The following is a 22,886-nucleotide window of genomic DNA, read 5'->3' on the forward strand; positions in this document are numbered from 1 at the left end:
CATTGGGCAGAGACGCCCCTTGGTCTTGCAAACTTTATATGCCCCATACAGGGGAATGCCAGGACCAAGAAGTGGGAGTGGGTGGGTAGGGGAGCAGGGTGGGGGGAGGGTATGGTATTTGAAACGTAAATGAAGAAAATATCTAATAAAATAAGTTTTAAAAAAAGAAATTAGATTATAAAGAGATGGTGGTTTTCCTCTTGAGTGTCTGTTCCAGGGGAAGCCAGCTGCAGGTCCTGAGACAGCCTTTGGGGAGACCTCATGATTCAGCTCAGAAGCTTATCCCTGCCCATGTCGGTACTCCACCAGTGAACTTTCCAAGCTCTCCATCCATCAAAGCCTTGAGACAACAGTAACTTCAGCTAACAACCTGAAAACTAACTTCCAACACCCCCCCCCCAACTACCTAGCTAAGTTGTGTTGAGATCCCAGACCACAGGGAATTCGAGATGATGTGGTGCTAAATTTGAGATGATTCATGAGTCTTAGGAGATAGGCAGTTCAATCCACAACCAATAAGGAGCATCGGGAGAGTTAGAGGTGGGGAGGGGAAACATAAGAGAGTAGCCCTGTTGTAGGTGTATCTTAGGTCGCTCTCTCTACACACTAATATGGGCATCACCAGCCTCATGCTAGGCATGATTAACTCAATGTTAAATAAAAAGAATCTTGCACATAAAACAACGTAAAAGATTTTTTCAGAGCCACTCTTTATGAACAGCAACACAATTTATAGTGTTAAGCAATATTATAGCCGACTGACTTGGTATAGAAGAAAAGTCTAGTTACTGAATTGTAACTATTTTTCACATTTAGGAAAAGTGATTTTAAAAACTGTTCTGGTGAGGCAACTTAACTTAATATTTTCCCCTCTTTTGTTCTGTTTAAACTATATTAATGGGTTGGAGAGATGCAGATGTAGAATGCTCAGCTCCTTCCCCAGCATTGTATCTGCCAGCGTGCTGCCATGTTTCCAGCCATGATGATAATGGACTAAACCTCTGATCTATAAGCCAGCCTCAATTAAATGTTTTCCTTTATAAGAGTTACTGTAGTCATGGTGTTTCTTCATAGCAATACAGCCCTAACTAAGTCAGTAATAAAGTAAAAAAAAATACATTTAAATAACTTTTAGAATGATAGAGATAACAACATAAAGAAGAGAGTTGGAAAGCCTTAGAAGAAAGCCGAACACTGCCGCCATTGCTCAGTTCTCCAATGTGGAAGAGAAACCCAAGCCACCTCCAGAGCAGAAGGTTAAGGAAAGCAAACAGATGAAACCCATGGCCCTCACAGATCTCAGACCCAGGTTCAGGCTCTGGTGAAACTGGTTCCTTTGGTGGATAGGAAAGGTTAATAACCAAGAGAGGTCTCGTGTCGTCATGCTCTATGACTCAGAAGGCAGTGACCACCCCTCCCTTCCACCAAATCCCCATTCTACTTTCATGTCTTTGTTTTTTTTCTTTGTGACCCATGAGGTTAAAGCAGGATCATTCTCATGAGCATGCACTGGAGCATGAGTAACTCACCAGTGGCTACATGACTAAAGACAATGACTTCCTCAACCCCCAGCAGCTCTTGGCTCCTATTGGCTCCCCTTGGGTAGGGCAAGGCCCCAAGAGCCCCTGTCTACACCCTTGTGATTTGGTGAGTGCTATCCTGACAGAGAATCTTTGTTTTGTATTTTTAGCATATATGTGCAATACACATGAGTCAGGATTCACATATGTGCTCAGGTATGTGTATGTGTTTATCCACAGTTGATGCTGCAAGGTCGCCTTGATCACTCTTACATATTGAGGCAAGGTCTCTCTCTCAACTCAGGGCTCACCATTTTGGCTAGTCTGGCTAGCCAACTTGCTCCGGAGACTCCCTATCTCTGCTGACCTGCCCACTGGGATGTCAGGTGAGCCATTCCACCCACCTGACTTTTGAATGAGTTCTGGAAATCAAAAGTCCTCTCCTCAAGCTTTCATGACAAGCACCATCTTTCTAACACTAATAATCTATTTTTTAAAATTGAACTAAGGATCTGGGACCTAAGAATCACAATTTCAACGTGTTCTGCCAGTGCTTCTGGATGAGTGAAAGCCCAGAGAGGCAGTTATGAAGAACAAGGGTATGGGCAGCAGATGGCTGGCTAGAGCTGGGAAGTGCATAAAGAGAGACAACTCACCCTTAGTTGTTGGGGATGGGTCTTATCATCTGGGACTTACCCTAGAACCTGGAGTTTGATAGCAGTGAGTCTGAGATCAGCTTGTGGATGAAACCCTGGGGCCACTATGAGTCATTCACTTCCCAAGAACTCAGGAGCTGTGAAGTGTATGTGATACCCACACTGTATCTCTTCAGTTGAGGTGGTTAATATTCAGGAGACCTTATAAGTAAAAGGATAGGCCATTTGACTGCCCTGATCTCAATGCTGAAGTTGCTTTACACACTTTCAGTGCACTTCAGAAATACCCTCTGAGCTGCAAAGTCCACTCGGGGGATCTGAAAAGACTCTGGAGTAAAAGAATCTATTTGGACCACAGAATGCAAAACCAACCGTGGCAAGCAGAGGCCTTTGCTAGGCAAAGAAGGGAAACTGCTCAAGTTGAAGACAGCTGTCAGCAATGGTGTAAACTGTAGGAAAGACAAGAATTCATACATTTACCTAACTCTCTACCCTCCCCTCATGCAAGTAACTGGCATCTCCGATTGTTAAGAGCCCAGTAAGATACTATTCTATCCACCCCCATTTTCTCTTTCTCTTTCCACCTCCTCCCCCTTCCTCCTCTTCCTCTTCTTCCTCCTTTGCCTTGATTATTCCTGGCTAGCCTCAAACACACCCTCACCATGCAACCAAAAGCCAAGGATGACCTTGAAATCTTAATCCACCAGCCTCTACCTCTTGAGTGCTGGGATTACAGATAGCAGGCGCCACTGTGCCCAGTTTATGCAGTACTGGGGACCACATCTGTGCTTAATATGTAGTAAGCAAACTCTCTCTTAACTGAGTTGTATCCCTAGACCTAACTGTCTTTTACCTACACATTTGGAAGTTTTATCTATTTTATTTTATTTTTTTAAGATTTAGGTTTCTATGTGTTATTTACCTTCACACATTCATATACTTTCATTGTTCATCTTTCCCGTTTGGGGCGCTAGAAATTCTTATCCATAGTGAGTTGTTTCTTTTTGCCCCCTTTCTAGAGATAGCTTTTTTACTTTATAATATCCAGTTTTGTTTTTTAAAACTTATGTTTTTATCTATCCTTACTGTTCTAATATTAATCTGGTTTTGTTTTGGAAACTTTTCATTATTGGGAGATTTTTTTTTCCTGCTAACATGTTGCTTTTTCTTTTCATCTCAACCACATTCCTCCTCACTCCCTTCTTCCTCCTCTCATGCATTTGATTTTGATTTCTCACCATATCTCCCCCTATAACATGTAGTTCTTACTATCTCACTTTAAGATCCAAGTGAACCATGCTACCAGCTCCACCCAGGTTCCCTCGGATAAGCAGATGAAAGACACACAAACACACACAAACACACTCAGTGGCCAGGCTCAGTAGCCTTCCTCGGCTACTGAGCCCTTCTGTTCACTCCCAGCTCAGCACCATACATCTGCCCTCAACTTTCATTGCTCAGTTACCTTTAGTCCCAGCTCAGCACCCTAAATCTGCCCTCAGCTCAGTTGGTCTCTAATCTCTCACCTGTTACACCAGACCCAGTCAGGGAAGTGGCCGATGGCCCCTCCACCCAAGATTTCACGTGGCTGGTGGTTCTTTTTCCCTCTGAAGCCCAGCAAATCTTTTTCTCCTCCCCCGAATCTGCTAGTCTGTCTATGGGAAAACTTGAATTCCTGCCTATCCTGCCCAGCTCATTGGCTGCTACCATCTTTATTGATTGATCAAGAACAAATTGGGGGACAGGACCTTCAAGGTTCACAAGCAGATTCCCAGTCAAAGCATCAGAACCACCCCCTACACCTCCCTTAGCTAATTAATTTACTATTTCTAAATTACTCTAAATAAAATTTAACTTGAAAGCACTTTTAGTTTTACAGTCATTGGTGACATGTATTTGTATGTTTATCTTGTGTACTTTCAGGTTATCAGTGCTACAGAGTTTCTTGTTTTGTTTTGTTTTTTGTTTTGTTTGTTTTCTCACTGTGTGTTGAGGCTTTGAGAGTAGAGTATTCAGTAAAAGAAATCCCCTTCCCATCAAAATCCAAATGAGGTACCCAAATCAACAGGTGCTGAAATTACAACATGAATACAAGAAACAGAAAAAGGCAAGGCAGTGTGACTTCCCCAAGATATCATAACTCCTCAACTACTGTACTCAGTGATTCTGAAGTGGGAAAAATACCAGAGACTTTTTAAAGTTTTCTGGTAAAAGTGGTCAGTTACATCCAAAATGTTTCAGGGGAGTGGATGGATCTAATCTGGAGTCTAGGAAAGAAAGTAAGCAACATAGAAAAAAAAAATCAACAAAATGGATGAGGAAACCACCAAAGTAAGTGATGGACCAGTGGACCAGTACAGAAAAATGTCACTACAGGCTTTTCTACCAGGCCTCTTTGTTCCCAGGTCACAATTCTGAGATTTCATTATTTATTGATAAATGTCTAGGCCATAAGCTTTGCCTTGTTCATTGACTAGTGTATATAACCTGCTTATTCTAGTCTGTCTGTCACATGGCTGGTTACCTCTCCTTAGTTGCATTCATTCATCTTCTCCAAGGTCATGGTAAAAATCTCCCACCTTGAACTATTTCCCAGAGTTCCTATCCCTCTACTAGAACTCGTTTCTTCTACTTCCTGCCTTTTGCTCATCAGCTTTTTAATGACAAGTGATGCTCCCACATAGCATAGAAGAGATTATCCCTACAAAAAACCAGGAGTCAAATGCAGGGGAAAGGAGCAGGCAGCACGAGCCCTGCTGCATGTGCCATGGGCTCCCAGTGAGTGTGCTTAAAGAATGGCTTCATCTGAAAGGTGACACAGGTAGCCCTGGTAGAGACTGGTATCCTGACCACACTTACGATTTTCATGCATGTCAGGAGTCTTCCATCTAGCTGGAGACATGGGGAGACAATGATTCTCTTGTGTAACTAGTGTACATTCAAGAGGTGATCTGTTTTGTCACTCTCCAGATCTGACTGCTGTGTCTGGCCATTGCTTTGAAAGGTAGCCTGTTATTGATAACTAAGCAGTCTTTGAATAGAAAAACAATGATCTGTCTCAAAAAACTAAAAAAAAAAAAAAAAAAAAAAAAAAAAAAAAAAAAAAAAAAAAAAAAAAAGAAAGAAAGAAAGAAAAACAATGATCAATCAATGGTCAGTATACCAGTGAAAGTCAGCAACTCAAAAGAAGAGTTGAAAATACAAAAACATTGAAATTGGGACTGGAGAGATGGCTCAGCAGTTAAGAGCATTGACTGCTCTTCCAGAGTTCCTGAGTTCAATTCCCAGCAACCACATGATGGCTCACAACCATCTGTAATGTGATCCAATGCCCACTGAAATTGAAGTGTTGGAAATCCGTGATTTGGTGACCCAGTGGAATATCAATGACCTATTTCAGGCCTTGGAGGTACATAACTATCAACTAGGTCACCTACTATATTCAAGCTAAGTTATCTTTTAAAATCAGTAGAGGAGAGTCCCTCACAGAGAAGCCTTTAATGTCACTGTCAGGGGATTTCCAGTAGCATTATCATCACCAGGGAATTTCTACTATAATAGTGACACCTGCCAACAACATCTCTGCCACCCCTGACATAGTGCCCAACATCTACCCATTAAGGCTCATGATATCACTGCTTCTGCCACCTCTAGGCCATGGCTACTCAAACACAATGCATTGGCGGGGCAGCACAGTCCCTGCCAGTTAACAGTGTGAAGGAATGGCACCAAAAATGTTAATGAACAAGCCTGGTGAAAAGCCACCAAGGGCATGAGACTAGAGATATCATGGTGGTACCTGTGTATAAACTGTGGCTAGGGAACCTGGATGCTGCACTGCCAGCCAGAGAAAATGGCTTCCCCACCCAGGAGAATGCAAGGCAGAACTCAGGACTCTGTAACCACACAGAGCTGAGAGGATCTGAGTCTTTCCTTGAATTACAGACAATGCTGCCTGTGTTATGCTATTTTTCCTAAATCCTGAGGGACAAGACTGTAACTTGCTGGGGTTGGGAAAGCAGAGGGAAATCTGGCCAGGGAATACTGACAAAAAGTGGTGAATTTTCACAGAGATCCTTCTCATCTGGGGGGCACACTGAGTTGCCTTGTTTGACATGCTGAGACAAGCGATGCCCTGACCAGAGACAAACACCAATGACAGTTCCCGGTAGTGGGAACCAAGGCACCACAATGGTGGAAGAAGTTTGGGTATGCTCTCATTCTTCATGTTTTGTTCTTATTTGGTATTCAATCTTTGACATCCTAGTTTAGTTTTTTCCTCCAAGCTTTTTGTCTTTTTATTACCATTTGAAATTGTATGCATTAACAGTCAAGGTATTGTGTTTCAACGCTAGTCTCACTGGGAAAGACTTTTCTCACCATTCCCCACCTTTCGGCATCTATAGACATCTCTTCTCCATTTTTACAGCTATAGTGATCTTTCTACTTCTTCTTTCCACACATCTGGTTTCCTCCTCTCTCATCGTTCACTCACTCATTTCTCCTTTCCATTCCTTCATTGTTTCGCTACACAAGAATTGATACCTGAGGCTCTGAATAATCTATGAATTAAGTACCCCCACAGTTCTGCCTCTTAACAGGAGCACAATGAGATATCCATATACCTCACACAGCAGTGTAAATCTACAACTTCCAAGAAAGTCGGAAGGGGCATTGCTGTCACACCCCCTCAGTGGCATCAGGAAAATAGCACAATTTTTTAAAAAAAATTAAAAGAGAACAAACAATACCAAATGTTGAGCTGTGGGGAAGGAATCCATACATTGCTATTGGGAAGGCAAACTGGGCCTGCCCTATGGAAACTGGCGTCAAGTTCCTCACAGAACTAAGAATACAACTACCATGTGACCCAGTTGTACCACTTGTTGGTATATGCCCAAAGTCAGTGGACCACAGGGATATCTGCACACGCATGCTTTATTATTGTAACACTAAATAACAGAATCAGTTTAAGTGTCTGTCAATAGATAGGAATGGATGAAGAGATTATAGCTGCAACTTGATATCATATTAAGTGAAGCAAGTCACAGAAAACCAAATACTGCATGATTTCTATTATTTATGAGTTCAAGAATTCTAAATATCTATATAAACACAATCATACATACATACATACATACATATGATATGATATGAAATCAGAGAACGACTAGGGAAAAGGAGCTTAAGGGGGAGCAATAAGACTGAGGTGAACGTGATCCAAGAACATGATATATTCAAAAGAACTTGTCTTTATGAAACCCAACACTGTGTACCATGAATAATATACACTAATGTCTTTTTTGGTTTTTTTTTTTTTTTTTTTTTTTTTTTTTTTNTTTTTGGTTTTTTTTCAAGACAGGGTTTCTCTGTGTAGCCCTGGCTGTCCTGGAACTCACTCTGTAGACCAGACTGGCCTCGAACTCAGAAATCCACCTGCCTCTCTCTCCCTGCCAAGTGCTGGGATTAAAGGTGTGTGCCACCACGCCCAGCACTAATGTCTTTTTTTTTAAAGTAGCTGTTTCTGGGAAGTAAGACCTAATGATGCACGAAGTGGAATCTCCATTAGAAAGTCTTCCATTGGAAATATTTATAGTCAGGTATGAAATTATATGCTCTAATCCTACTAATCAGAAGACTGAAGCAGGAGAATTGCAAGTTTAAGGCTAGCTAAATAGGAAGGTCTTGGCTATATAATGTCTCAAAACGAAACAAACAGAAAGAAAGAGAGAGAAAAAAGAATAAAGAAAAAAGGAAGAAATGAAATGTTTACATTTGTAGTTGATCTTTATTACTTTGTGGGTTTTTCTTTTTCTCCACCCCCACCTACCACCTCAGTTTTATCCTGTATCACTAGATAAGAAAGAAGAGAGGATACAGGAGAGAGAAAGAGAGTGGGCGATCTGAATCTGAATCTAATTTCCTTCTTGTTTCTTCTTCGAACACAACTACTAACCGTCCACAATTGACTCCCTGCCTCTTGGGGCCCTCTGAAAAGTTCCCAAAATTCCAGACATCACACAATTGCAGAAATTATCTGCAGCTGGACAAACCATGCTCCTGCTAAAGTATGAGGCAAAGCATAATCCACTGCTCAGTCTGACACAGCCTCATATCCCCACACCTGGGATTAAAATGAAAATACATCTTTATTATATTTCAGTGTTTTTAAAAAAGAAACCAAAATTCTCAAAACATGTCACTAGATACGTTATTTGGTATACATATTATAATGGGTAAATAAGTTTTGATGAAATCTTTCTTTAAGGGCCAATGAGAATGCTCAACATTTAAGACTACCTACCATCAAGCATGAGACATTGGGTGCAAAATCAGCATCCTACTTGATTGAAGATGAGAGCATACTCTCAGTAAATTGTCCCCAGAAGTCCACATGGGCTTCAGGACAGGTGTGTCCCCCACCACAACTAAGTCAAATAAAAATAAAGGCATGACTACTTTTAAATCTTCCATTGATACAGAAGAAAGGAGAAGAAGCCAATAAATCAATGTCAAGTGTATAAATCTCTACGGTGCTTTGGTGAGAGGAATGTGGTGCTGTCCTTGGCAGATCACAACTTCAAAATAACATTAACAATGTATCCTCTAACTGTGGGCAAGAAAATAACTAGTTTTCGTAATGAGTTTCTTTCAGACCCGGCTTACATTCCGGATGTCACAGTGCTCTTTTCCTTTATTTATTTATCTTTTTGAAGCTCCCACCAGCCTGCAATGGTTTGCTGTGGTCTGAATGAACCCCCCAGACTCTTTTGTTAAAACCCAACCATTTTTGGATCATATTAAGAGATAGGACCTTTAAACTCTCTCAGACAGGGTAAGTAACCCTTTAAAAAAAAGTTTGAGGGAGTCTTTTAGTCTCTTGTGCCATTTTTAGGAAAAATGCAAAGGCAATGCTGAAACTTCCTTAATCCATGGCATTACCTAGTCTGTAATTCACCTACTTAAGAGGCCCCAGAGTTTCTTAGCACACACCCTGCACCAGGATTCTCTTAGGGTGCATGTAAGGAATTCATTTCTTTACCTTTCTAATGTATCTAACCCAGAACTGTTTGTTCTGAAATGTTTCATAGGTAACCAAGGGAAATGGCAAGACTTTAAATCAAGGCTTCACAATGAAAACTCTATGTCCAGTAGATCAAGGTGTCCATTCCTGGGCTCAATAAACCTCCCAAAGTTCACTCTATTCTAGACGCAACAAGAGCAACTGTCCATCTAAAAGCTGTCCCATCCACTTCTGCTTTGTGCTTCTCTTTACAATTCAGTATGTTTTGTCTCTCATCTTCCTGGGGAACCAGTGAGCAATTACAGTGTGGATCTGACAAGACGCTTCTGGGGGAGCTTGTCTGAAGGCAGCCACCTCCGTGGAGGGTTAGCAGCTTTAGGAACAGGGGCAGCATTAGCTGACTGTCTTGTCGCCAGCTAAGACTTTTTTATTTAAACTTTTCTAGAACTTTTGGAGGAGACTATTCTTGTACGCGCACAGCTTTCTTTTCTCACTACAGGAGACATCACGTGTAATTAAGCTCTGTACTCCAAAATAGAGGCAGAAGTGCCTGCTTGTCACATTACTCTCTGCTGAAGGCCACCTCCCCTCTGCTCAAGAATCTCAGTATTCCTTGTGTTGTCTGTACTCCCATTTGCTTTTAACACTCACTCGGGCTGTGCATCCATCAAGCATTTAGGTTAAAAGAGAAGTGCGAACCACCCAGTCAGACTGTAGATCAAGGGTTCTCAGCTAGTTCACTCTTCATATTTTGGACTGTAGAAGTCTCCGTAGAGAAGCACGAGTCCTGTGCACTGCGCAAGATGCTGAATGGCGTTCATATAATTTCACATCAGATACCAGTAACTCCCTAGTCATTACAATGACAGCTACTTCCAGATATCATTCTTCTGTGGCATTGTCCTAGTTAGCTTTGAATGTCAACTTGACACAACCCATAGTCAGCTAAGAGAAATAGCCTAGATCAGACTGAATATAGGCATATAGTCCTATAGGCATATCTGTGGGGAACTGTCTTAATTATTAGTTGATGTAAGAGGGCCCAGTCCATTATGGGCAGCACCAACCCTAGACCGGTAGTCCTGAGCTGAATCTCAGCACAGAGGCAGGAAGATCTCTAAGCTTGAGGTCAGCCTGGTCTATAGAGTGAGTTCCAGGACAGCCAGGGCTACACAAAGAAACCCTGACTCAAACAAAACAAACATAAACATAAACAAACAAACACATCTGGCTAAGTGTGTGCCAGTGAGCAAGCTAGTAAGCTGTGTTCTTCCTTGGTGTCTGTGTCACAATCCCACTTGAATTCCTGCCCTGACTTTTCTCAATGATGGATTATTGGATGGAGTAAGCCCTTTGCTTCCTAAGTCACTTTTGGTCAGCATGCTTTATCACAACAGGAAGGAAACCAGGAAAAGGACAAAATGCCCCCAGTGGAGAATCACTGCTCAGATACTTGAAGAGTTAGTTCGGCTTGTTTCTAGTGTACGTTTTATCATCTCTTTCACTTGAGTCTTGCAAAATCCCTGTCTCACACTAATGCATAATAGAAATACAGTTCTTGATCTAATGTAAGTGATTCCTAATGACTTCACTAACAAAGGGGCAATGGGGAGGGCAAGTCTCTTAGTCTAATAGGCTAAACAGTGATAATTTATCCACTGTGGGGTACTTAGAGAGGCTAGAAGCAAATAGGAAACAGGAAGCTGTGCCGTGCTACTCTCTTTTGATTTTAAACCATACTGCATCGTGAAACGTATTTCAGCAACTCGACACCATTGAAGTTTATGCCCAAATTCCCTGCACAGAGATTATTCCAGGACTAAGATACTGCTCAGAGATGGAGGTTCTCAGGATTTCCCCAGCAACTGCGACACAAACACATCAATCTAGCCAAGGACAAACAGGAACAGGGTCAAGAAAGGTGTCCTGAGACCTGATCCAGTGACTTCTACCTAATGTGTAGTCTCCTTCAGAAACCCAGCAGAAAACTAGCTCAAAGCATACATTTCCAGAAGAAAGGCTGGGTTCATACCAAAGTGATGATGACAGAAAGGAACTGTCATACAAAGTCTTTGCTTTGTGATCTGGCTCAGACGCCTGCTATACCTTCATTTTTCAGAAGTAATTGTATTTATTTATTTATTTTGTGCATATGTGTATAGGTATGTGTGTCACAGCATGCATGTGGAGGTTAGAGGATAACTTGTAGGAACTTACTCCCATCTGAATCCCTGGGATCAAATTCAGATAATTAGGCTTAATGATAAGTGCCGTAACTTTGCCCACTGAGCAATCACTCCAGATACTGGCCATTCTTATAAGGCAGTCTTATATGTGAGACACATATACATATACATATACATGTGCATGTGCATATGAATATACATGTAAAACTACTTACTCTAAATAATTATTCTTATAAGACAGTCTTATTATGCAAATAAGACCAGGGAAAGTCACATAATGTCTCTAATTCCTAACTTCATCATCTGCAAAGGGAACAAGAGACACGGGGATATAACACAAAGATTAATACATTAACACCCAAATCAGTCAAACCCCACACAGAAGCACTTTGTCAGTTCATCTATCTGTTACGCTTGCTATGGTTACCATTAGTTTGGTAGAGGGACCATTTGAACTGCCCTGGGTGGCAAATGCATATTGTTTAGGCAGGAAAAATCAGTGAGGCAGAAGGCATATCAGGAACAAGGGTAAAGATGTGAGCATTTGACAGGAGATTCCTAGAAGAGGACATTAGGAGAGTGTCCGAAGTCAGAGTTTAAGGACCTCTAAACTGACATGGTGAAAATGAGCTATGCTGGAGCTTGTGAGATGTGGGGTTTCTTTCAAGATGGACTGACATGCATCTTTGCCTGCTCCACTAAAGGCTGCCCATCTCATGGGGCTGAGCTGACAATCCCTTGAAACACTTCCCTAGTTCAGGACTTCCAGGTCATTTCTGTCCTTAAACCCATAGCATTTATCCTCATCAATAGAATGCACATCTTCTTGGAATGTTAGTTGGTATTATACAAGATGAATCCCATGTCCAAAAAAAAAAAAAAATAAATAGGGAATTCTGAGTTAACAGAAGGTCATCAGATGTTCAAGACTTGCCAAGCCTTTAAGATACTAATACTCATGAGGAATGTCCATGAATATGTTATGAAGGTTTTCTCAAGGCACTGTTCCCACAACATCCCAGAGACTGTGTCACCTTTCACTCAGTGTGGAGAAAATCCCAATCTGCTTTAAACTCACAGTAGGACCACAGCAGATGTCTGTGAGACTGAGATCACCACACTTAGGGGCAGAACTGGTCTCTACCACAATGTCAGCGTGCTTCCTAAAATGATGTGCTACCTGGGAAAATCCCCAAGCTGGAACTTCTGGGCCCGGCAGCAACCTTCAGCTTTCCTCACACATCCTCACACACTCTCAAATGTTCCACCCAGAATTGTTAGCACCAGGTCCCTCACCAATGACTTCGTGGGAGAAATAGCAGATGGAGTTTACTTCACACAGCCTCAGTGAATATTTTTAAAACTGCCTACTCAACATTCCAATTACTCTGAAGGTCTTGTTAGCTTTACTATTAGTGTAAGCATTTCTTTAGACTCCACGTGTCACGTTCATGTTGGATTTCTTTTTGTAAATTGTGATTTCTTTGAACTACTATGGTAACACAGTCAAAGTATATGTCCTTGAGCCACCACAGAATCTTTATTATATCATGGATGGGTGGCTAGTGTTTGTAAATTTTAAGGGATAAAGTAGGGGCGTTAGCAAAACAAACCAACACAGAAAACTATGTCAACACATTATAAGTGCCTACCTGTATTAATTGCTTCAAGTTATGCAATGTTTACACCGGTAGTATGAATTGACAAAGTGGGGCGCCAAACCTTTCAATATTGTGCTTGAAATCTTAGCTAAAGCAGTAGGACTAGAGAAATAAAAGAGGTACAGATAGGAAAAGAAATCGAAGCATTCCCTTTTTCGGATGATACGATCTTATACATTAGAAACCCGAAATGGTCTACCAAAAGTCTCTTAGAGAAGATTTAAAAACCTTCAGTAAAGTGGCAGGACACAGAGTTAACACACAAAAATCAGACTATGTGGCAATAACATACTAATAAAGAAAACAGGGAAGCAATCTGTCTCCTTGGCAATCCCCTTAACCATACCTTGGGGGCGGGGGAATCGAACCTAACAAAGGAAGCAAAAGGTTTCTAGAGTAAAAAAAAAAAAAAAAAGTTAAAACTTGGAAGAAGGAAATTAAGGAAAGACTCCATCCAGAACAGCCGTTCTCAACGTGTGGGTCACAGCCCTGTGAGTGTCAAATGACCCTTTCACAGGTATCACCTAAGACTATTAGAAAACACAGATATTTACAACTCATAACAGTAACACTATTAAATAAACACTGTATTAAAGGGCCTCAGCATTAGAAAAGTTGAGAACCACTGCTCTGGAAGGTGGGAAGACCTATCATCCACATGGAATAAAATAGTCATCTTACCAAAAGCAATCTACAGATTCAAAGCAATCTTAATCAAAATCCCAGTACTGTTTTTCACAGAAAACAAACAAACTCACACACAAAACTTAAAATGCATATGGAAGTACAACCTCCAGATAACCAAATCAATCTTGTGCAGAGAGAATACTTCCAGAGTTATCATATTTACTGATTTCAAGTTATACTATAAAACCATAGTAAACAAACAATATGGTACTTCCTCAAAAATAGACTTGTGGACCAATAAGATAGAAAACTGGGTTAGAAATTCACACAGCTACAGCCACCTGATTTTTTTTTTCGACCTCAAAAATGCACACTTGGGGAAAGACAACATCATCAACAAATCATGCTGGGAAAACTAGATATGTAAGTGTAGCATAAAGAAACCAGATCTTTATCTCTCACCTGTCACAAAAATCACCCCCAAATGGATCAAACACTTCACTGTAGAACCTGAAATTACTAGAGAAATATTGAATATACTAAAAGTTGCAGACAGAGGTGAGGATTCTCCAAATAAGACAGTCACTCAGGAAATAAGGCCAATAATCAATAAAATGGGACTTGGTGAAATGAAAAGCCTTCCATACTGCAAAGGACACTGTTGAGTGAAGAGGTAGCCTGTGAGAATAACAGAAAATCTTTGCCAGTTATACCTCTCACAAAGGATTAGTATCTAGAATATACAACGAACTGAAAAAAAAAAAAAAAAAACATTGAAAAAAGTATTCAGCCCAAAAAGAAAAAAATAAATGAGCATGGCACTGGTTGGGGAATTCTCAAAACAAGAAATATAAATGCCAAATGAACACTTAAAATGTTTCAACATCTCTAGCCAGAAGGGAAATGCAAATGGCTAGAATCAAGAAAACAGCATAGGTGTGGAAAATGGGGATTCCTTATCTATTGCACGTAGGAGTGTAAACTGGTGCAGCCACTATGGAAATCAGAGTGGGAGTTTCTCAAAAAGCTCAAAGTTTGATTACCGTACAACCCAGCTATTCCTCTCCTTAGGGACTCTATCTCCTGCTACAGAGATGCTTGTTCGTCCAGCTGCCTTGCTCCCCTCCTCACAATAGCTGTGAGATGAAGTCAGCCTAGATGTTCATTGACCGAAGTATGAATGCTGAGACTGTGGCACACGTACACGGTGGACTGTTACTCAGTTATAAAGCAAAACGAAATTATGAAATTCACAGGAAACTGTTGGGGGTTGGTTATGATGCTTTGAATTAATCTGGCCCACAAAATCAGGAATTTGCATGTCCAAATGCTGGAGGTCCTTGTCCCCAGTTGGTTTTTGATCAATCAATGAAGAGCCAACGGCCAATGGCTAGGCAGATAGACGGAGGCGGAACCTTGAGATCTGAGGGGCTAGGGACTGGGGAGAAGAAAGAGAAGAGAATTGCTGTGATTCGGAGGGAGATGGATCAAGTTTACAGCTACAAAAAGAAAATCATCTGAAATGTAGGTGAGAAGGAATGCAGCCCCCAGAAGGGCTGCCCACAAGCGTCTTGGGCAGCAAAGACTAGGGAGCCACCCAGAAGGAGCCAGGGCAACAATGATAAAATATAGAATTCGAGGGCGTTAAGCCAGGATTACAGGAGGAAACTGTGCTGGCCACAGAGAGGATTAGAACTGCCCAATCTTTGAGCTAGCCAAGGCATTTTAAAACTAACTGGTGTGTGTGTGTGTGTGTGTGTGTGTGTGTGTGTGTGTCTTTCATTTGCAAATCCAGATGACTCCTGGGAGGTGCCTGCAAGAAGCCAAAGTGGCCTAGCTAAACTTGCTGCTACAGGAAATTGTAAGGACCTGGAACATACCGTAGTGAGTGAGGTAACCCAGGCTCCAGAAGGCAAGTAGTGCTACACTTTCTTTCTCATAAATGGATCTTAGCTTTAAAGTTTTAGATTAAAGAAAGATGTTAATTAATTTTTATATTATGTGCATAAATATTTTGCATGCCTGGTGCCTACAGAGGCCAGAAGAAACTGTCGGATTCCTTGGAGTTCCAGGTGATTGTGAGCCCTCGTATGGCTGCTGGAAACTGAACCCTGGTCCTCTACAACAGGGCCAGTGCTCTTTACCCCGGACCCAGCTGTCCAGCTCCTAGAATTCTGTCCTTTTGTGTTAGGGCTAGATTGTCTTTAAAGGCCAGGAGGAAAGAAAATGAGCATGGAGGAGGGGAAACCCTTAGAAGAGGGGATAGTAAAACACATATAATGTGAGCATAATGGGTGAATGGTAACATGGTAAGAGGAATAGGTCAGCAGTGGGGAAAATCGTGGCTGTGGAGTAGGGTTAACTGGAACTACAGATGTATGAAAAGGTCAAGTAAAAACCTATTATTTTACTGGTTAAGTCGAAAATGAAATAAAAAACGAAGACTTTGAACAGAGGTATTCTCTACGGGTGGATAATGCTGTTTCTAGAAGTCGTGGATTTTTAAATGAAAATCCTAATTCTGGGGAGCAGGACACTTCTCTATGAGTTGTTGGCCGTGGAGCCCCAACAACACCCAAAGAACACAGGACTCTTGGTTACTCACCAGAACTAGATGGTAAGACTCTGTTGATGACAAACCACACAGGTTAGATAGAAGGCATAGGAAAATCAGTCTGGAGCAGAGCTGGAAGCTTGCTCTCCACTGCTGGTGTTCTCAGTGACAGAGGGTGCTGTGTAGGCTGCTCGGGGAGGTAAATCAATGGCCGTGCCTAGGCAAGGTATGACCCCTGCCATGACTGTTCGGGGGATAATCCGCTTCCTTTCCATTGGATATGAGGTCTATTCTACTCATGGGACAGAATACATACCTGTTACTGTAAACCTAGTGAGAAGCCTATTGCTAAGGCTGGGAAGCAAGCACAAAGACACGCCTTTGACCCCCCCCCCCATTACTCATAGAAGAAGCTAGATATGGTAGTGCCATGCTTGACATCCTAGAATCCTAGGGTAGTCTAGCCTACGTTACTGAGTGAACTCCAGGTCAATGTCTCAAATGAACAAATAAAAGCCTGTGGCTAGAGAGGTCTCAGGCCCTGTGATGAAACATATTACTGTTGTTGTGACATGACCAAAGAGACCAAGTGGCTTCCCAATACTTGTGTTTAAACCCACACACTAGTTCTAGTCTCAGCCTTGGGCAGAAACGCTCATTTTTGCAGTGGGTGGTAGCTAATGCAGAGACCCACAACTGGGCAGAGTGAGTGCTGAGAACAAGTGTCTGTTGAGTGCTCATCCCTAAACAGGGCATTTGTAGCAGCCCCTCCAATGTTGGTGAAACTTTGTGGAAGCAGGAGCAGGAAATAATGTAAGAGCCATGGGGTAGGAAACAGCATTCTGTAAACACTGACCCCTGGATGTTACATGGCCATTGCAATTTTAAACACATAGCTGCTGGGGGTGCCTGCACAGACCTGCATGAAATTGTGCCCTTCATTCCATCATGGACGAGGAAGGGGTCAGGTTTGTTCATAAAGCCCCAGGTCTCCCTGGGGAGCAGTAGGCAACTGGTGTTTGGTGGAAGAGGGGGTTTCATGTTCTTCAGTGTTGTAGCCATCGGTAAGTTTCCCATGCTCCAATAGATAACTCCCTAACCACGCTCACACAAGCAACCCTGATTCAACTCTGAGGAGAAGGAGGGAGGAGAGATGAAAGCAGGAGGGGATACTTGGGAGGAGGGGGCATAAGAGGATAATGGGAAGTGCACATGATCACAGTGTGTGTGTGTGTGTGTGTGTGTGTGTGTGTGTGTATACATTTGTGTGTAGAATTATAAACAACATAATGTTAAGTTTTCTAAAACATACCTGACTCTCCTCCAGGATGTAACTCCCAGAAGACTTGAACTAGAAAAGACCAAATGGAGCTTTGTAGGTTCTACAGATTAAAGGAGCTTGACGACTGGTGGCTGAGGGTTAGGGATAAAGCTCAGATGGGGAGCATTTGTCTAGTGTGGGGAAGATTCCGTGTTCTATCTCTAAAACCAGAACTGAACTAAGTAAGGTATATATTAAAGTGTACAGCTGGCTCAGTGAGAGAAAGACAATGGGTGCTGAGGGCACTGTTTATGCTGAAGGAAACAGAAGCGCTCCTGAAGGCTTTGATTCTAAAGCAGCTAGAGATTATTTACAGTGCCTTTGAGAACCTAGTTGAAGTGAAAGACCATTTTGCTGCTGCCCTTAAAAAAATCTGCATGCAGTGTGTGTGTGTGTGTGTGTGTGTGTGTGTGTACATGTGCACGCACAAAAATGTGCTATGGAAGCATGTGGAAGTCAATTAATACATAGGGTATTGATCCTCATCTCTACAATGGTTTGAGATATGGTCTTTCATCGTCCACAGCTACCCATGCCCAGCTAGCTGGTGTGTGAGCTTTAGCGAATCCTGCTATCTCTGCCTTCCACCTTCCCACAGGATGTCAGGAGCTGCAGATCTGTGTGCTACTTCATCTAGCTTTTATGCTAGCTCTGGAGATCTGAACTCAGGATGTTAGGCTTGCGTTGCAAGTGCTTTACCCACTGAGCCATTTCCCCTGCCTATTGTAGGTTTGTTTTTTTTTTTTTTTTTTTTTGATGCACTGATGAGACTTTAACTAAAAAGTTAAACCAAAACAGTTTTACTAGAACATGGCAAAGATGTTTGTTCACACAGGCAAGTGCACGCCTGTGCTGACTTGTGCTGACTCTCTTTCTATGTAGTATGAGGGTTTTTCAGCAATTGCTTTAAACTTAACATCGCTAACCTGGACTGATCCCTGGGCTTCAGTAGAAGATTCCACCAAAAGTCAGATCCGGTCTCAAATGGATCAAGCTTCTAGATGGTGGTGGCACACACCTTTAATCCCAGCACTCAGGAGGCAGAGGCAGGCAAATCTCTGTGAGTTTGAGGCCAGCCTGGTCTACAGAGAAACTTTTAGGACAGCTAAGACAGAGAAAACCTCATTCACATGGATTCTATACCAAGAAACTCATTACTGTTATTAAGTCCGCAATCAGAAAAGGCCAAAAATCACACCATCAAAAGCCGCTATAACGCATGTGCCTGGAAGCACTATTGGAGAAGGCTTAGGAAGTGGGCATTGCACAGAAAGCTAATTTAATTAACACTAACAGTAAATATATTCTCTGTAGTTTACTGTCTTTTGCTGATTTAAGTCCTCATGTAGTTGACAAAAGACAAAGTACAAGAAACACATATAGGGCTGTAGAGATGGCTCAACAGTTAAGAGCACTGTCTGCTCTTACAAAGGTCCTGAGTTCAATTCCCAGCATCCACATGGTGGCCCACAACCATCTGTAATGGGATCTGATGCCCTCTTCTGGTGTGCCTGAAGACAGCGACAGTGTACTCACATAAAATAAATAAATAAATAAATAAATAAATAAATAAATAAATAAATAAACAGAGAGAGAGAGAGACAGACAGACAGACAGATAGACAGAGACAGACAGAGACAGAGAGGGAGACAGAGAGACAGAGAGATACAGAGAGACAGAGAGAGGGGGGAAAGAAAGAGAAAGATGCAGGGGCTCACATGTTCACAGACACAAGATTCCCATAGAAACAAGCCAGAGACCATAATATATACAAAAACAACCTGTAGGTAGAAATCAAATGCTATAAAACATTATGAGACAAAGAATCTCCAAAGGAGCCTTTGACTTCATTTTCTGCTGTCCATCACCTGCTGGGCATGCAACCTACCTGTAAGATTTCCTGTGAGACTCCCTTGAAGAAGACCAAGTTTTCATTTGCAAGTGACTATCAATCGGAGGTAGCTTCTGAGTTAGGGATGGGGGCACGTGTCTACTTCTTCTTTTCAGCTCTAGGATCCAATCTAGTGCTGACCTGTGCATGTTGCCACGGTCTCTGAACTCATATATGTGCCAGTCCTGCTGTATCTAGAAGGCCTTGATTACTTAGTGTCTTCCACTCCCTCTGGCTTTTGCACTATTTCTGCCTCCTCTTCCTTTGAGTTCCCTGATCCCTGAGGGAAGGGATTTGCTGGAGACATCTCTCTGGGGTCTGAGTGTTACAAGATCTCTCACTCTCCACATATTGCCTGATTGTAGATCTCTGTATTTGTTCCCATCTACTGCAGGAGGAAGCTTCTCTGATGATGGCTAAACAAGATACTGATCTATACGTATAACAGGATGTCCTTGGGAGTTATTTTATGCTACACGCCTTTAGCAGAACGGTAACCTTTGGTTTCGGCTAGGTTCCTGTCCTATCCAGTCTCCAGTTCTTGGAGACTCCCTGACATAGGGTTGCTTGTGGACTCCGATGGCGTATTAAACAGCATGAACCCTACCCCCCTTCCACCACAGACTCTTCACTCTTCTGTTGTCCTCTTCTAGGCAGCTGATGAGGTTCACAGCCTGCCTGCCCTGGGGATTATTTTACAAAGCTTTATTAAAACTGTCCTCAGATTCCATTTGAATCTATCCTTAAAGTCTCTCGCTAGTGAGACAAAGAGTCTTGAGAGCAGGCCCTCATTTCTTTTGTATTATCTGGCGAGTCCAATAGGACTCTCTAATTCCAGTCATATGTTTATTGACCTGGCATGGGGACATTATGGAAATTATGAAGCAGGTATCTTTATCTTTCTGTCATTCCTTGGGGTGGTAATATATAATGCTTTAAGTGGCTCTGCCTCCATGAGAGAAGAAAAAAAGGAAAAAAGACGCTCTTCTCCCCTCTCTCTTAGGCTTTCATATCTGACTAGAAGGCCATGTAGTGGGAGATAAACAATACCATTTAACTCGATCTTCTCTCCCGAGGCACAGGATTCTCTTCTCCTTTCTTCTCCATGACTTTCTCAGAAAACTCAGGAGACTTAGGATCAGGTCTAGGGAAAGGGAAGGAACCCAGAAGACTGTCCTGTGGTCCCAACACAGTTGGTTTTCTCACTGGGAAGAAGTACCACATAAGGCTAACATGTTCGTTTCTCAAGGGTTTAAGTTTCTGCCAACACAGATAGTCACTGATCTGTCTGATCTCAACCCACATCATGTGGAGGTGGGACTAGATGACATCAAGGTCACTTTCAAAGTGCCAGTGGCTCCACATGCTGCCAGACCAACAGTGCCACCTATGGGCATTGGACACATCTCCCCACCCCTTCTGCTTGTATGGGTTCCCCTACACTATGACCTTTCTTACTGTTTCTTCAAAGCTCCACTCCCTCCTGTGTACTTGCTTGCCTGATCTCCATCCTGGCTTAAACGATATGCCTTCCCCAACCCTCCTCCAGCCTCCTCTTCTGGGCAGTTGCCGAGATTTACAGTGCTTCTATCTTAGATATGATGCAAAACAAATCAGTTATTATTTACAATGTAGTTTTATTGAGGGTTGGCACAAAATAAGAGCTATATGCTTATATGCTTTGTATGCTGTTATGAGAACTCAGTAAACAAGATAGCCTTGCCCCTGGAGAGGTCCAGGGTATTGACTATACGGCTCAGGGAAACTGAGGTTTGGAGGTAAGTTAGAAGCAGAGGATTCTGAAGTGGAAACTTAAGGGTTCTTTGGAAAGTCGGCTGGATCGGCTGGATGGTGTTTTGCTGGGGCAAACACGTAAAGGAACATTTAGCTGAAGTGGATACGGGTGAAAGACAAAGGCAGACTCACAAAGGAACGTTTCACTAAAAGCAGACACAGGAAAGAGGTTGCTCTGCTAAAGCAAGCACACGGAATGGAGGATGTTTTGCTAACAAGACACACGTATCGATCTGCCTTACACTGCGAAGTGGAGCTGCAGTTGTCAGGACTCCGTAGAGAACAACACACCAAAACACTTCCGGCGTGTTTGTGAGTGGATCGAGCTGCTGCTGCTGATCTGTGAACTGAACTGCTGATTTCCAGACAACACAGATGAGAGTTGCTCCAAAGAAGATTTTGAAACAGGTCCACATCCCCTGTATTCTTTCTTTTCCATTACGTCTTGTGGGTAGTGGGCTACAAGGGAGATTGAAGCATTTAAGAACCATCGTTCAAAATAAGGCTTGAAAAAATTAAAGTTACATGATTCAATGTTTCTCATCCAGTTCACACTTGATATAACTATTGCCATTAGCCAGTGTCTTTAATATCAAGTCTGTTGGGAAAATCCACATCTTCTTATGTGAAATCTGTTACGACCAAATTTTCTGCCTTAATGTACATAACATACTAAGATTCAAATTTTTCTCTTAGCCCCTTTGCTAGCCATTATTTAGTGATAAAACAGCAGTGTAGAGGTGGTTCTGATGCTGTTCTGTTCCCCAGTTGGTTCTTGATCTGTCAATAAAGAAGCCACGGGCCAATTGCTGGGTGGAAAGAATAGGCAGGACTTCTGGGTCCCTGGAAAAAAAGAGATAGGACACAAGGGAAAAGAGAGTTCTCCAGGCTTCTGATGGAGAAAAGTTGAGCAGACAGGTATCTGGGAGGAGCGGTGGCCTGTGGTGTGGTCAGAGGGATTTAAGAACTAAAGTTTAGGGCAAGTGGGAGGTGTAGAGCTAAGAGGATTAATAAGGGCATGCTAGCAGTGGGAGTTTAATTATGCTCAGCAATGGTACTAAGAAGGCAAGTTGAAAAATAACAAGTGTGTGTATGTGTCTTTTATCCATGGACAAGGGAAACTGGCTGAGGGCTGGTAGCATGTCCCATTCACAGAGCTTAGGTGGGGTAGCAAAAAGCAACACCCAACACAGAAGTTGTAAAAGGAGCAGGTGGAAGAGAAAGGAATGGCCAGGAAGACCCCAAGTTGGGAGCGTAAGACAGAGCAAGCACTTCTGGAAAATCTATTCTGAAAGCCAAAAAGTTGTTGCAGGATTAAGAAGAAATCATGAAACTGAGGCTGGGGATTTGCTTCAGTGGCTTAGAGGTTGCCTAGTATCTTCTAGGTTCAATCCCAGCACTGAAATTAATTTCTTAATCAAGTGTAAAAATGCCTAACCCCATGTGATAAGATGTTTTTTTCTTCTCTCTAATATTCTATCTTTACTATATTTAGTACAATAAACACATACCACTTTTAGAACTACAAGAAAAATACTTTTAAATTAATAAAATATAGAAGAAGGAAGACCAAAGTGTGGGTGTTTTGGTCCTTCTTAGAAGGAGAACAAAATGCTCATGGGAACAAATATGGAGATAAAGTGTAGAGCAGA

This window comes from Mus pahari, chromosome 10, assembly GCF_900095145.1.
Source record: "Mus pahari chromosome 10, PAHARI_EIJ_v1.1, whole genome shotgun sequence".
Lineage (NCBI taxonomy): Eukaryota > Metazoa > Chordata > Mammalia > Rodentia > Muridae > Mus > Mus pahari.